This window comes from Diadema setosum, chromosome 3, assembly GCF_964275005.1.
Source record: "Diadema setosum chromosome 3, eeDiaSeto1, whole genome shotgun sequence".
Lineage (NCBI taxonomy): Eukaryota > Metazoa > Echinodermata > Echinoidea > Diadematoida > Diadematidae > Diadema > Diadema setosum.
Window position 1 is genome coordinate 4,030,636 of NC_092687.1, and position 17,622 is coordinate 4,048,257.

The following is a 17,622-nucleotide window of genomic DNA, read 5'->3' on the forward strand; positions in this document are numbered from 1 at the left end:
ATGTTATTCCTGGTTGCTTAACTTGGTAATAGTGATGTTAGATATATCATGATTTGAGCCTCGAGCATAATTGCGTTTGAATGAAAAACTGGAAATGTCAAAATTTTATTTACAAACTATATGGCAAGATGTGAGGGGATGACATGCTCACTTTGTCATTTGCATATTCATATTGACCGTTCAAGAACTATTTCCTGAAAAAAATAGCGAAACTTCAAAATGTCATATAACTTCCATATTTTTCATGCGATTTCGATCACAATTTTAGCATTGAACTCGTAATATTTTACTTTTTCTTCTCGGACTAACTTTTATTTGGACTGGATTTCCCCTTTAGATAAAGGCTTATAACTAGTTTCACAATCAAAACACTTATCTCAACTACGCTGAGCTCACTGGCACATTTCTAAATACTGTATCAGGCGTGGATAATATTTTGACATGATTTTTCCTCTATTTTCTTCAGAAATTGCATCCACATTGAACTTGTCACCGAAATGACACTATACGTGATGCATAATAGAGACAATGGTCTTTTAGAGGCCTAAATTACTGTAATGTTTGTTTGTTTTTTTTTTTTTTTTGAATGTTAACTTGTGGGTTCTTGGCTGTTCTGTGGCATAGTGGGTAAAACTTTCGATTCCGGATCGGAGGACCCGAGTTCGAGTCACGATTCAATCAAGATGTACAATTTCTCTATGGTAATGATCATATTAACATCATTTTCATTTTATTTCGAAAATGTGGGAATATGGACTTGCAGGTCATCGACAATGAAGTTGGCATACATGAGGTTGACAAACTTTAAAGTCCACGCAGTTTTTTGCAAGTTCTCACGCTAAAACATCTAGATATCCATTATTTGTGGTAATATCATTAAATAGAATTAAATCTAGTCCGGATATTAGATAAATAACCATGTTTAACAAAAAAACAAAACAAATAAGGCATTATCTTGATTCAGGCATCTTCTGTAGACATTTTAACTTAAGTCAATACTTTTGTTAGATCAGGCATGGTGCATTATGGATGTCCAGAAGCTAACGCTGATTCACCGGGTGCACTTTACGAGTTCGACACCCACGAATCATACAACCCATGAGTCATAGAGCCAGCGAGTTATACAGTCTGTGAATCCTACAGTCCATGAGTTCGACACCCTTGAGTCTTACACCAGGCAAGCCAGGCCCACGAGTTTGACACGTAATAAACAAGACCAAGAGAAAAACACATTTACGGCCCTGCGATGTGAATATCGAACTCGTGGATCGTTTTTAACTTGTGAGGGTTTTTTTGTTTTGTTTTTGTTTTGTTTTGTTTTTGTTTTTGTTTTGTTTTGTTTTGTTGTTGTTTTTTTTTTTTTTTTTTTGGGGGGGGGCTTGTTGCTTAGAAAAGTGTCAAACTCGTGGACCTTGTTTGCCTAGTGTCAAACTTGCGGGCCTTGTTTGTATACTGTCGGACTCATGGGCCTTATTTGCCTGCTGTCGAAGTCATGGGCTGTACGACTCGTTTGCTGTATAATTCGTGGATGTCGAACTCGTGGGATGACAACGAATCACTTTGCCAACCTTTCAAAATCTGAAATTCTTTTGAGCTCTGAATCGAATTCCAATGTCACAATCATTGTTATCTTATGAGTCTATAGGTTTAATGAATTCATTTTTGCTCCTGTCACTGCTTCTATGCCAGTATCGGGCTTTGATACATCAGCCATGGTGCCTTTCAGAACATCCACAAGCTGATGCGGCATCACCTCCCCTGAGGTGAAGTCAACCGAGGTCGCATTAGATCTTCATCCTTCGTCTATCCGTGATCTTCATTTTGGTCCGTTGCTAGCTTTCATATTCTTAGTTTGATAATTGCTACGGAGGACATGCTGTTCAGAGACGTCTCTGAGAAGCCAGATCAAAAGTTTTTACCTTTGTGACATAAATCATTTTACCGCACTTAGACTGTATTGTCAAGAATTGCAGAGCATTCACCTCCAAATTCTTCTGTTACCATGCAAAGCACAGCAAAATATTTTCAGTTCATCCATCACCTCAGCTGTCCCATTTCATGATTCAGCCCTTGTATGTACATAATTTCTAGGACTCCACGCATTTATTGGCTGCAATACGACTAGTGCCTTATAGGTAAGGGGAAGGTAAAAACGATGTCGAGGCTGATGAGTCATTTCATGCTGTATTTCCAAAGCTTGGTGAATCTTGAAATGTTATAGTTGAGATGATGATGAACTGGAACGATTTACCTGTGCCTTGTATGGTAACAGAAGAAGGTGAATGCCCTCCAAACTCTTTACAGTCCAAGTGCGGTGAAATGGCTAATGTCACAAAGGCAAAAAACTTTGATCTGGCTATTATACCGCCCTGCAGAAAGGTTTTAGAGCAGCATGTCCTATGCAATTATCAAACAAGAATATGAAAGCTAGCAACAAACCCAAACGAAAGACATGGATGGACAAAGGATGAAGATCTAATGCGACCTCTGTGGACCTCAAGGAAGGTGCTGCCGCGCGAGCTTGGGGACATGCATCATGGAAGTCACTGTGGCTGATGAATCGGAGCCGATACTGGTATGGCAACAGTGACATGAGTAGAAATGGATTAATTCAACATATACCGCACTCAGAAAATGACCATTATGGACATTGGAATTTGATTTGGTTCAGAACTCATGCGCAAATGAATATCAGACACTGACAGGATGGGGAGATGATTCCGCACCAGCTTGGGGACATCTTGTTAGGCACCATGACCTATGAATCGGAGCCCGATACTGATAGTGACAGTGAAAGTAGTGAAAATGAATTCATTCAACCAATAGAATCACAGAGTTACAATGATAGTGACATGCTAATGAATGCTAATGACATTTTCAAAGCATAAGTTACGAAACCTGACTAAACAAAAAAATACTCTTGAAAAAAAAAGGCTATTGGAATTTGAATATCTAACAGCAACCAAATTTTAGCAAAGAATGAATATGTTATATGCCTCATATGATCTATGAAATCAAAATCCTATTACTGAACTATCATTGTCTAATAACCATTTCAGATAATATCCCATGAATTGGGGAATTGTTTATAATAAACATGCCTTTATAGTCACATTAAATGATTTGTCGTGGTAAATTATGATAGAATTATCATTATCAATAGAAATGGTGACAAGAAAACTGTATATATAGTTGCCTCCAATTTCTCATTTATGCCAAATTTCTCTTAGTTATTTTCTTTTATATTTTCTTTAATACAAATTATAATACTTGAAGTTTCTGATCTTTGACGAAAAACTGATTGCTAGACAGCAGAAAAGGACTTACGGCGGCTTGTTTCACACACCTTGCATGCACACTAAACATCTTAAAAGACTTCAGGATTATAAAAAAAAAAAACATACTAAATTCTTGTTAAAGGATTCGAGTTTGTTGAGAAGGCAAAATGCAGATGTAATCAAAATCTTCTTTTCCTCATAGCTAATGGTATTAGTCTTTAAGGGTCGTCTTAAAGTACAATTGCTAAATTCAGTTGAATTTGGTATTTAGACGAAACTCCAATGTGAATTTTGTCATCGACGCCGCTGTCTTTGCCGTCATCACTGAAGTCAAATGTATTTCAGCAGGTGTTTGATGATTTAAACACAACGATTAAAGTTCCGATTCTACTTGACATATACGAGTTGATATATCAATTTACTAGTCACCAAAAGGGACATTTTGTTGGTTCTTATTTCGCACTCCTCCTGCCCTCTTGAACATCTACAGAAGAGGCCAGGATTAGAATAATGGCTCATTTGTTCTTTTTTAATGAAAGATGGCTGTTTATTTAAAGGAAAAGTTCATCTTGACAGACATGTGACATGTGGATTGAGTGAATACACCAACATTAGTAGAACACATAGGTGAGAGTTTGAGGAAAATCAGACAATCCGTTCAAAAGTTATGAATTTTTGAAGTTTCTGCTCGCTCACTGCTGGATGAGAAGACTAATACAGCTTGTGATGTCACTGTCATGTGTAGAACGATGTAAAGAAAATAAAAAGAAAATTCAACATATTTTAACTTTTCTTACAGAATAAAGAACACTTGATCTGTCTCTGTCAGAAGGCAGGAAGAACAACATCCTTAATTTAAGTCACTGACATGTCGAAGAAATATGCACGTTTTTCAAAAAATAAGATTTTGTAGAATTCTCTTTATATTTTTCTTATATTGTATATATCATTCTACGCATGTGACATCACACACTGTAGTAGTCTTCTCATCCAGCAGTGACAGTGCAGATACTTTAAAAATTCAAAACTTTTGAATGGATTGTCCGCTTTCCCCAAACTTTTACTGATGTGGAATTCTACTAATATTGCCGCATTTACTTCACCTACATATACACGAAGCTGGACTTATCCTTTAACATCCAGACTAAATTCAAATTAATATAGTGACTTTTAATAACCACAAAGTAATGAATATCTAAATTAGCATAAGAGCTTGTGCTGACTTAGTTTGTCGACCTCACTAATGCCCATTTCGTTGTTGATGACCTGCAAGTCTCTATTGCCAAATTTTCGAAAGAAGATAGTGAAAAAAAATAAAAATAGTTTAGGTCATACTGCGTATTTATCAAATGAATATACATTCAGTGATATCAGAGGAATAAACAAACAATCAGATATTTACGTTGATAAAATCATTACCAACGAGGAAGTGTACATATTTGACTGACCCAATTACAAACATGACTTAAAATATTTTACGAAATTTTAAAAGAGACTAAAACATATCTAAAATAATCTCTGCTATGTCGTAATTCTAGTCTTTGACGTCGTCTTCATCTTCGATGTCGTGACAAACGTCATCATCAAAAAGAACCATGGTCACCTTTGATTTCTCATTTTAAGGCAACTTTTATTCCATCAGGTGATTACTGATTGCAAAAATTGATTATTCTAATTGAATTGAAATTTGAAAATTGAATTGAAAATTGAATTTACATGATAAAAAGATTCGTTGTAACTCATTTTTGATACTGGACATTAAAAAAAAAGGCATTTTGGAGGCTGATTTCCAGACACCGCGCATGCGCACTTGAATGTCTACAGAAGAAGATCGGATTACAATTAGGCCAAAATCTTTTGTTTTCGTAAAAAGGGATATTCATTCAATATCCAGACCAAATTTCAAGTCATTTTACAAATATTTCACAAAAATATACAAACTTAAAGGGTGAAACTTGAAAAATTGCACAAATTTTGTAAAATTTTGTTGAATTTTGTCGACATCATCGCCCATTTCGTTGTCGATGACGACAAACTGAGGGCTTACATTTCCAAACATTGCTTTGCATCATATTTCCCATCTTCTGAGAAATCTAGAAATACCAAAGTCTTTGGTTATCATTGAAAAATAAAGGCATGGGGACCACTTTATTAGGATAATACCCAAATGCTATTCCCCCCATATTCGCGAAGAGGTCGTTCCGGAAGTGACGTCACAAAACGTCATGGGGCGGGTCTTGGGACCCAACTTTTTTTTTGTTAACATCACTTTTCTGACTCTCCAGACCAAGGGCTACATGGAAACAACAATGAATGTTAGGTGCAGAGGGGGTGCACGTTGACCCCTACTAGCCCATGGCCTATGAGCAAAGGATGTTGTGGCCAAGGCAGTCCATAATCAACACCAACTTTCAAAGCAGTAGCACTATCCTTTCAAAAGTTATCAGAGTTGAAAGTGAAGAGTGTGGATAAGGTTTTTCAGAAATGAAAAAGGGATTCTAAAGACACACCTAATCACACTATTATACCAAAAATGTTCGAGATAAACTGCTAAAAAAACACACTTTCCTGCCCGTTTTATGATACCAAATTTTAGCATAATGTAAAAGAAGACCCGCTCTTTGAGAAAATATGAAAAAGTCATGTTCGGCTAGGTTGACCCATTTCACTTATTGTCAGTCCTCACGCAAAATCAGTGTGTGCGACTTTACGTTCGTTTTGAGGTGCACGGTCACATTTGATAGTGAGATATACGCTAGCTAGGAGAGACTGGAAATAGAGTCTAGCACGACGCACAGGCCTCCCCAAAACACGGAACACAAACACTCGACCAGCGGGTCTACATCAATGCAATCCCCAAGCCCCCGCTTTTTTTTTTTTTTTTTTTGTTTCACTTCTTTGCTAAAGGCGGCAAGTTGTTCGATTAGTCCCATGCACGTTCACGTGCTCGCGCGTATTTTACACAACCTGGGGCCCATTAAAACAAAAAGAACTTGTCATCAGTGACAACTGCCACATTTCTAAGACAAATTTGCTCTCAGCCAATCTGATGCAAGGATTTCAGTAGCTTATCACATCTATGACATCTTGTCACTGATGACAAGTTTTATGAAACAGGCCCCTGATTGGTTACATATCGCCAACGGAAATCCCCATCATGAGTGCACCCCGTGGACCGACTTCATCTTTGTCTTTCCTTATCGTTCTTGTGCTCGTCGTTGCAGCAACAATTGCTCATGCACTCTGACAGTTGCATTGTGACATGCTTTTTGAATTCTGTTTCGCATTTGTACTCTGTAATCACTCATTTACTATAATCAACTGATGTTGTGGTCATGTCGTGTGCAAATATACACAGTCATGGATGAAAGTCGTCGTTCTCCGCGTTTACTCTGATACTAGTATTCACAACTGGACTGCTTGCTATCTGTGTTTCAAAAGTAAAAGGCAACTGGTAAGTAGGTGACCTACGCTATTCGGACATCTCACGAAAAAGTAAATGTTCTTGTTAATTATATTTGTACTCTTTTTTTCAACAGAAGCCATTCGGATTTAAACCAAAGGTTAGGGCTTGGGAATATCTTTATTTGTATATTTATTGATTTATTTTTAAGGTCTGAGGGGAACTGTTGCTCAATTTCCCAATATTGTATGTTTTCATTTGTGACGTTCCATCGGGGAGGGGTGGGGCTGATCCACCTTTTCAAAGTAAAACCTTTTCTCAAAATGGCTACCCTGTGTGCCAAAATGGGAATCCCCGGAGTTTGTTTCCCTCCACTCAGTATTTACTATATACGCTGCAGCCTGCATTGCTGCGTATGCATTACAGTTTACACGACTGTTAAAGTGACTATTTGATAGTGAGATAGACGCTAGCTAGGAGAGACTGGAAATGGAGTCTAGCACGACGCACAGGCCTCCCCAAAACACGGAACACAAACACTCGACCAGCGGGTCTACATCAATGCAATCCCCAAGCCCCCGCTTTTTTTTTTTCACTTCTTTGCTAAAGGCGGCAAGTTGTTCGATTAGTCCCATGCACGTTCATGTGCTCGCGCGTATTTTACACAACCTGGGGCCCATTAAAAAAAAAAAAGAACTTGTCATCAGTGACAACTGCCACATTTCTATGACATATTTGCTCTCAGCCAATCAGATGCAAGGATTTCACTTCAGTAGCTTGCCAAATCTATGACATCTTGTCACTGATGACAAGTTTTATGAAACAGGCCCCTGATTGGTTACATATCGCCAACGGGAAATCCCCATCATGAGTGCACCCCGTGGACCTACTTCATCTTTGTCTTTCCTCATCATTCTTGTGCTCGTCGTTGCAACAACACTTCTCTCCCGCACTCTGGCATGTGCATTGTGACATGCTTTTTGAATTCTGTTCCGCTAATATACTCTGCAATCACTCATTCACTATAATCAACTGATGTTGTGGTCATGTCGTGTGCAAATATACACAGCCATGGATGAAAATCGTCGTTCTTCACGTTTACTCTGATACTAGTATTCACAACTGGACTGCTTGCTATCTGTGTTTCAAAAGTAAAAGACAACTGGTAAGTAGGTGACCTACGCTATTCGGACATCTCACGAAAAAGTAAATGTTCTTGTTAATTATATTTGTACTCTTTTTTTTCAACAGAAGCCATTCGGATTTAAACCAAGGGTTAGGGCTTGGGAATATCTTTATTTGTACATTTATTGATTTATTTTTAAGGCCTGAGGGGAACTGTTGCTCAATTTCCCAATTTTGTATGTTTTCATTTGTGACGTTCCATCGGGGAGGGGTGGGGCTGATCCACCTTTTCAAAGTAAAACCTTTTCTCAAAATGGCTACCCTGTGTGCCAAAATGGGAATCCCCGGAGTTTGTTTCCCTCCACTCAGTATTTACTATATACGCTGCAGCCTGCATTGCTGCGTATGCATTACAGTTTACACGACTGTTAAAGTGACTATTTGATAGTGAGATATACGCTAGCTAGGAGAGACTGGAAATAGAGTCTAGCACGACGCACAGGCCTCCCCAAAACACGGAACACAAACACTCGACCAGCGGGTCTACATCAATGCGATATTGACTTTGTAATATGCGGTGACCAAGGCTTACAAGAATCTCAATTTCATTATTCTCTTTTATCTTCGTATGTCAACGTAGTTTTATGATAATTGTCCTACGTTGCTTTGAATCTTACTTTTATGATTATTTTATGATTGCAATAAACTAAACTGAACCTGGAGCACAGTTAAGTTATAAATGTTGCTTAATTTTGCTGCTGGCCGCGAAAAGAAAACAGTCCGGACGACGGAAAGAAACAGCGAAGGAGCTATAGGAGAGGGGAAATAGAGTAATTGAGCTAAAAGTACAACCGAAAAAGCAATGCAAAGTATTGAGAAATCGTCCATTTCTCTTATTTGACTGTATAGTTCTATGTGTCACTTTTTTATCTTGAAGGAGAGAATAAGTCCCGTGAAACTGTTGCATTAAAAAAAGGTTTTGTTTTGTTTTGTTTTGTTTTTTTTTCAATTCAAGTTCCATATTCCACATTCCATATTCAGGTTTTATATTCCATTTGATTTCAGAGTAAAAAATATATAACACAACATTCAATTTTAGATATAATTTCACAAATGCATAAGGACATGTAATATAATGATGTGTAAATATGAGGAACCTACTAAAAAGCAATTCATGTAAGATGTAGGTTCCAAAGAAATAATATAAGCGTTCCGTACAACATGCTAATTACGAAAGATGAGGAAACACAAGCGAAAATCGGTATGTCGAGATTATGATAAATTTTTCGGAATGTACAAAATAGTTTATGATGTTCAAGGTCAAACTCAGGGATTCAATGCTCCATGAAATTGTACTATTGGTCAAAGAAATGTAGTCAAATGAAGTCAAGTGAAGTCACCCGAGCGAGACATCATTGCAATTAAAAACAGATATATGAAATGATCACGGCAAGGAACTATACATAGGTTAAAAAAAAATGGCTTTCAGATTTTGCTTAAAGGAACTTAGAGAACTTGATTGCAGTCGAACAGAATCTAACTCATTCCAGAAAGAAGGACCGGTAGAAGTAATTTTCTTAAGGGCTAAAACTGTACGAACGGGGGAAAAGTGATAATTATGATCCACTGTGTCTTGTAGGGTAATGTCTTACTAATATATATCTATAAAAACAGGCAATATTTGTTGTATAGCCAACGGGGAATCACCATCATGACTGCACCCCGTGGACAGACTTCATCGTTGTCCTTCCTCATCATTCTTGTGCTCGTTGTTGCAGCGTCATTTCACTCCCGCATTCTGACAGGTGCATTGTGACATGCTTTTTTTTAATTCTGTTCCGCGTTTGTACACTGTAATCACTCATTTACTATAATCAATTGATGTTGTGGTCATGTCGTGTGCAAATATACACAGCCATGGATAGAAATCGCCGTTCTTCACGTTTACTCTGGTACTTGTGTTCACAACTTGACTACTTGATATCTGTGTTTCAAAAGTAAAAGGCAACTGGTAAGTAGGTGACCTACGCTATTCGGACATCTCACGAAAAACAGAATGTTCTTGTTAATTATATTAGTATTTTTTTCAGCAGAAACCATTCGACTTTTAGCCAAAGGTTAGGTTTCGGTGATGTTTTTATTTGCATATTCTATAATTTATTATTTTAAGATCGAATGGGAACTGTTGCTCAAATTCAATATTGTATGTTTTCATTTGTGACGTTCTTATCGGAGAGGGGCGTGGGCTGATCCGTCTTTTCAAAGACAAGCCTTTTCTCAAAATGGCTACTCTGTGTGCCAAAATCGGAATCCCCGTCGTTTGTTTGCCTCCAGTCAGCATTCCGACGCTGCAGCCGGCATTGCTGCGCATGCATTACAACATTCATGACTGTACACTGGCTTTTTGGTAGTGAGATATACGCTATAATAGCCGAGACTGGAAATGGAGTCTAGCACAATGGATAGGCCTCCGCAAAACATGGAACACAAACACTCGACCAGCAGGTCCTTATTACGGCTTCATAGTAGTATGGAATACTTTAGAATTATTCAGCAAAAGACGCTTCCCCCACCCCCCCCCCCATTTTTCTACCTATATTATACGTTTTGGATGGCTCCACACATGTTCCCCGAATTGGCAACAAGCATTCCAACTTTTGTTTTAGAGGCAAATAGAAATTATGAATTTCATGAATTTAAAGGTGAAATTTTGATCCACACTAATCTAAACCTAACCCTAACCCCTATTCCTAACCCCTACATTGTTTTGAGGCCATCACACCAAAGGAATGTAGGAATATCAAACTGCCATTATACCTCGAAAAAAAAAATGGTATGTATATTACCGGTAATCCAATGAGGGCATCACACTATGAGGTCCGGAAGAATATCTAACTACCAATAAAGCTCGAATGAGGCAGTCAGTAAAATGTATCACCAACAATACCTTCACACCAAGACACTATAGAGATCTGCCTGCTGGAATGATGTAATCACAACAAAGTTTCACTGTTATTTCTTTCAGGTATTCACACTAGAAAGAGCCGGTAGGATTATCCAGCTACGATTAGACCACGAAAAAAAAAAATAGTACAACGATCACTAGTGATCCTTTGAGATCATCACACTCGAGGCCCAGTGGATTATCCAGCTGTCATTACGGGTGGAATGAAGTAGTTGGTTCAATGTATCAACGGTAGGGTTTTTACTGTAATCACACTAGATAAAAGGCCTGTAAAAAAATCGAGCTGTTATTTCAGGTCGAATGAGCAGAGGCCTGTATATCATTATGTCAAACTATCAGTACAGCTTGAGGGAAATATTCACTAAAATGAATCACAGGTAATACTTTCAGGTCATGACACCAGAGGTCAGTTGGAATATTCAGCTCTCATTAAAGCTCAAGTGAAGTATGCCTAGTCAGTAAAATGTATCCCCTGTATACTTTTAGGTCATTAAACCAGACTGAAGCATCAGTTCACAGTTTATCACTAGTAATATGCCAGTAAATTTTCTGTGTGTGTGTGTGTGTGTGTGTGTGTGTGTGTGTTAGAGAACGGCAGTCACAGTTAGCTCTTACTAGAATTTTCATATAACATAATTATATAACATATAAACATAAAACAATATATATGAAGAGTTTGTTTGCAAAAGGGGTTAGATCCACTTTATACCTTTTCGAGAAGCTTTTTTAAATCTCCCATTTTGCAAAGATTTTACACAAAACTAATTTGTCTGGATATACAACCCTATCATATGAGTGCAAAACCGAGTATAGACAAAAAAAAAATCTACCATTTTCTAAAAATAATATAAAAAAAATACTCTTGTGGATCTAGCCCCTTTTGCAAACAAAACATTAAACAAATGACCAATGTTAGGGACTATGAGCTGTTCTCACATCTTTGCCTATGATGGGTGAAATTTAATCATAACGAAAAGAAAAATCTTCAGTCATGACGTTGTTCGGATAGTGGGTGATTGGGATTACCTTCCCCCTTAACCCCTCCCCCCCCCCAAAAAAAAAAAAATAATAATAATAATGAACTTTTTTTTTTCTTCCAAACTGAATTTCCTCCCATGGTAAGAATCTGTTCATTTCCATTTTAATTTTGTTTGTGTCGCAGACACACAGTCACACACGCACACACACACACTCACACACACACACACACACAAACAAACACAAACACACACACAAACACACACACATGTACAATATGCTTACCCACTCACACACACACGCACACACAAACATACACACACCCACACTAGCACATACATTCACACAGTCGCACTCACACAGACACACTCTCACACATATCCACACTCATCCAGACATACATACTTGCATTTACAATATCATTCACATGCGCATACACTCATACACACACAAACACGCACAAACACACATACACGCATGCACAGTCACAGATGCTTTCAAACACACATACACACACAAACACATAATATACACACATATTCTTTTTTCTTGCGCCGCTTCTCCTTCGCTCTGCTCCATTCCTTTTCATTCCTTTGACCTTTTCTTGGATGATTTGTGATCTAAGCAAGCTCTTCTCCCATTCCCTCTGCAATTCAATCCCCAGAAAATGTAATTTGAGGGAAACGGTTTGCCTCACAAACGCCGTGATCATGGAAAGCTAGCAGGCGAAAAGACTGTGTTAATCGTATCGGTCAGCTGGAGCTAGACCCTTTTGCAAACAAACTGAAATGGATCTAACCCCTTTTGCAAACAAAGTGAATTTTCTTTCCCATTTCTTCTTCTATTAGGGTCTGTTTGCTTTGGTGTACAATTGTAAAGCGCCTTGAGCATTTAATCAAAGTGGAGAACGGCGCTATAGAAATTGTATGTATTATCATTGTTATTATTATTATTATTATTTGTGTTAACTTTTTGATGAGAATTTCAACTTTTCGTTGGTATCAACATAAAGAGCTACTAGAAATCAACACATTAATCCTAAAATATGGAATTTGATGAAAAATGGATCTAACCTCTTTTGCAAATGAGCTCTTCATATATAAAACATATTTTCATCTCAGTATGATTAATGAACCAAAAGCACGTGTCACCGAAACAAAACGTAATCATAATTTCACAGCTTTTTTATTCTGCTGCCTCCTTTTCCTTCCGAGCCCTTTCATCAAAAAAGCTCATGGATCCCCCAAAATGTAGTTCCCTCCCAGCCTGAAAACGTACATCGAAGTTGTCTCATCTCAAGTCCACTCCGCAGATACCCTCGACATTACATCACATGACAATCTCCCAAAAGGAAGAACGTTAGGCTCTCTTATCTCTCAGAAACAGGTCTGACATTATCATCAAGCCTGCAGACAAAGTAAGAGCTGTTGTATTAATGGACCGCCAGCAGTACATCTATGAAGCCATGAAACATCTTTACAATCCTTCCCACTACACACCCTTGACTTTGATCCCACCGATAATTTCTCCCAAAAGATCCAGTCGACACTCGATGACATGAAGGAACATGACCACCTCATCCAAGAAGGCTCTCAAATCCTGTCCGAATCTATCTCCTCCCGAAGATCCACAAACCTGGCAATCCCGGTCGTCCCATCCTCTGTGGAGCTGGTTCCCAAACATTACCACATTAAATATCTTGTCTCATTTGCACCCTCCTACATTCATGACACACCAGACTTTCTCCGGACATTCAATGACATCAAGGACCAGATACCCGAGACTGCAATCATCGGTACTTTCGACGTCCCTTCCTTCTTCACCAATATTCCCCACGATGAAGATATTCTAGCCTCCTGTGAGGCTTTGACTTGCAGCGGCCATTCCAACCCCCCCCCCCCATACCTGATATCAAATCCCCCATGTCACATTTACTGACGAAAAACAACTTCACATTCATGGATAAGCACTACCTACAGGTATCTGGCACAGCTATGGGTACCAGGATGGCTCCCTCCTTCGCCTATCTCTTCATGACCAAGCTAGAGGTGCAGATGTTAGATTCAGCCCCCGTCGTTCATGGATCTGGTGGCGCTACATCGATGACATTTTGTTCATCTGGACCAGGGATGAAGAAAGCCTCCATACTTTCATTGACCACACCATCAAATTCACTTCTGATTTCTCCCAAGAAGAGACCAACTTCCTTGATGTCACCATTAGGAAGGAGTCTAATCATGTCACCACCACTCTCTACACTAAACCCACAGATACCCATCAGTACCTTCACTCAGCCAGCTGTCATCCCCGCCACTGCAAAACCAGTATCCCTTACAGTAAAGCCCTCAGACTTCGCCGTATCTGCTCTGTTTTTCATTCCATGCTAGGAACCTGAAGAAACATTTCGCAGCCAGGGGCGATGGTACCAGGAGAGTTCAACAAGCAATCAACAAAGTTCGTTCTCTCTCCAGATCTGAAGTTCTCAAACCGAAAACCAACAAGCAGGACACCACTGACAGAATACCCCTCGTGACCACTTTCCATCCCAATCTACCTTCTCTCCACAATATCCTTCATGATAATCACCATATCTTTCACACGTCTGATCTTCTCTTACAGGCCGTCCCAGATACTCCCATCCTGGCATACCGACACCCCCACAACCTCAAGGATCTCATCGTACGTGCTGAAGTACCCTCCCTTACTGACAATTATTCTCCTTTACAGCATGGCACTTTCAAATGTTCAGCCAGTAGGTGCGTCATTTGTAGTATACACATCCATGAGAGTAACTCTTTCACCAGCAACTCTACCGGCCTCTCTCACCACACAAAGGGAAACATCACTTTTACTACCACTAATGTCGTGTATCTCATCACTTGAAGAGTTTGTAGAATCCAGTATGTTGGGGAAACCAAGACAACACTCAAAAGACGCTTCTATGGACACAGATCGACTGTCAACACAGCCAAGCTCGACACTCCAGTGGGCCACCATTTCAATCTAACCGATCATTCCATCACTGATATGACTCTACAGGGCATTGAATCTTTAGACACTCGTCCAGACACAGTCAGAACCAGCAGAGAGAAGCTCTGGATGAGACGACTTCACACCATCCAACCTCATGGCCTTAACATCCAGGAGGGAAATGACTAAACACCTTAATTTTATTATTTTTACCATCATTATTCTCTCTCTTTTCGATCTTTATTTTGATGTTGTTCTTTCTTTGCGCTTTCTCCATTTGCAGACTCTTTTATTCCCAATTGATTCCTTCCTCTAGTCCGAGTCTCTTTTATACAGCCTTTTTCCACCTGCGCATACACACACTTGGATTTGTTTGTTTATTTGTGCTTATATGCCTATGCCTGCTTATCAACATATTACAATGTACACAATTTTCTCTCCAAGTCGTTCCCCCACCCCACCCCCTGATTTTTATATGTGCCTTATTTTCCATTTTTGTATCAATATCTTTATCATTACTGTTATTTTAATTATCTTTACTCTCCTTACTGTGTTTGTAAAAAAATACTTGACATGTTTGATTACTTTCATTTGTTGCCTCCTCCTGGTACACCTTTCAAGGCTTATTGTTTGCTCAGCCCCCTTTCCCCTACCTTGCTGTTGCTTTTTCACTCTGTCCCTTTCTGTATCCCTCTGGTGTTCCTTATCTTCTTTGATGTTGCCTCCCTATTCATCCTTTTCCTTCAATAGTTGCCACCTTGATCCTAATGATCATTACTGACCCTCCTCTACCTTTTGTCTGTCCACCCCCTGCTCTAATCCCCCTCCCTTTACCTGTTGGGCTCCTTGCCCATGACCTCCCACCCTGTCCTTTGTTTTCTTTTTTCTGTGTACCCAGCCTGTCCCTGTCTGTTCTTGTAGTGTAAAGTCCTTAAATATGTGATTGCTTTCCGTGCTTGTTTGTCATTTTGTCTCTGACTAAGATTCTGCCAGGATCGCAAGTTCAGGCCCCTTTTGACTCCATTTTACTCCTTTGGTTCGCCTTTATTGGATAAGCATAGCAGTTCTCAGCAGCTTTTCTTTTTTTTTTCTTTTTTTTTATTATTGATTTATCAGCTATGTTTAGAGGCCAGTGGCAAGAGTGGTCATCTCAGTAACGGTTTCAAGAATTACACAGGAAAATGTATCAACGGTAATCTTACTATCTCATTACATTAGATGTCCGTACCAATAACTAACTTTCATTACAGCTCAAATGAAGTAGTTAGCACAATGTATTCACCGTTGATACTTGCAGGTGATCACACTAGAGGCTCGAAGGAAATGTCCAGCTACCATTATAACTCATCGAACTTTGATAAGAGCTGGTTGTGTTTTCGGGCTTCTAAACATTACTGTTACTTTACTATCAATTAACTGTGACCGCATGTGTTTGAGATGTGACTTAAAAGCGTCAGCGGTGATACATTTTAATCAGTGCTTCAGTCGAGATGTGGTGACAGCTGGATAAACCTGGCATCTAGACAGTGCTGTTATAGTACAAGTGATACAATTTGGACTGATACTTTAGTCTTGTGAGAAGAAACAAAGCATAACGGTGATAAAATGCTTTTTTTTTTTCAGTCGAAAAGCCTTGTGACAGCTGGATATGCCTGCGGACCCCTAGACATATTTTTACGTTTACTGGTGATAAGCTGTGAAATTAGGGGGTTTTTTGTGTGTGATATGGGTTCAAAGTACCACCGGTAATACATGCTACTTAGTATTTCAGTCGAATTGGGATGGTAGCTGGTTAGGCGTGAGAGCCTGTAGACATTACTAGTATGACGATAATATTGATCAACTCTGACTACATACTCCAATCTATTGAGATTGAATGTTGAAGTATCACTGGTGAAACAATCTTACTTTTTATTCATTTTTTTTTTGGGGGGGGGAGCTTGTCAGCCGATGTTGTGTAAAGATCATGTTTTATGCTTACATGTTAGCTGATTTTAGAGGAAACTGGAAGAAAAAAAAAAGAGTTGTTCCCGTCAACTAATTTCAGTCTCTTTGAAACATTTAGAGCCGCTGACCTGTTTTTTAAAAACAATGACTTCATTCAAAATGTAAAGGGCAAAGATGAAATGATTTCCATTATCAAAAAAAAAAAAAGAAGAAAAGGACCGAACAAGGATACATAGCGTAAAGGGACATCATGGGCGGGAAACACAATTGAAGGATAAGAATATAATTTTGACATTATAAATATAGATTTACATGAGAACAGATTGGAGGAAATATGAAATGAAGTGAGAAAACAAACACTAAATAAAGAAAACAATACCAGCAAAACAAAGAATGACTCAAATAAGGGAAAAGGCTTAAAGGTCGTGTTTACCTTTGGAATCAGTGATTTTAAGAATGTTCAATATATTACATTTGACATTGGATATTTGCGATTAAAGGTCAAGAAAAATAAAGAGAATAATAAGAAAAAATGGTTCTTTTGACCATAACTTCAAAAATGTACCTTTATATGAAGTGACCAATATGTCATTTAAAACGTATTATTTTGTACTTTATGACAGAGGCCGTACTTCAAAATCTTCAAAAATGGACTTATCGGTTTTTGCGAACAAACTCTTCATTTGATGCATATGTGTAGGTCAGTTTTATCACAAAGCATCCTACCATATAAAAATTTCACAATGAATCCTAACATATAAGAAATCACAATTGTTATCAATAAACCATAACTGTAGACGGTTTAGGCTGGAAACATTTTTTGCTTTTATAACTGTTCACATTTTGTATATTAAACAATGCTTAACATCGATTATACCGATTCAAATTTTTAAATCGGTTGTTTCGATCCCTAACTCACATTTCAAAACTAGTTTGAAGCACCAGTGCTGCGACTT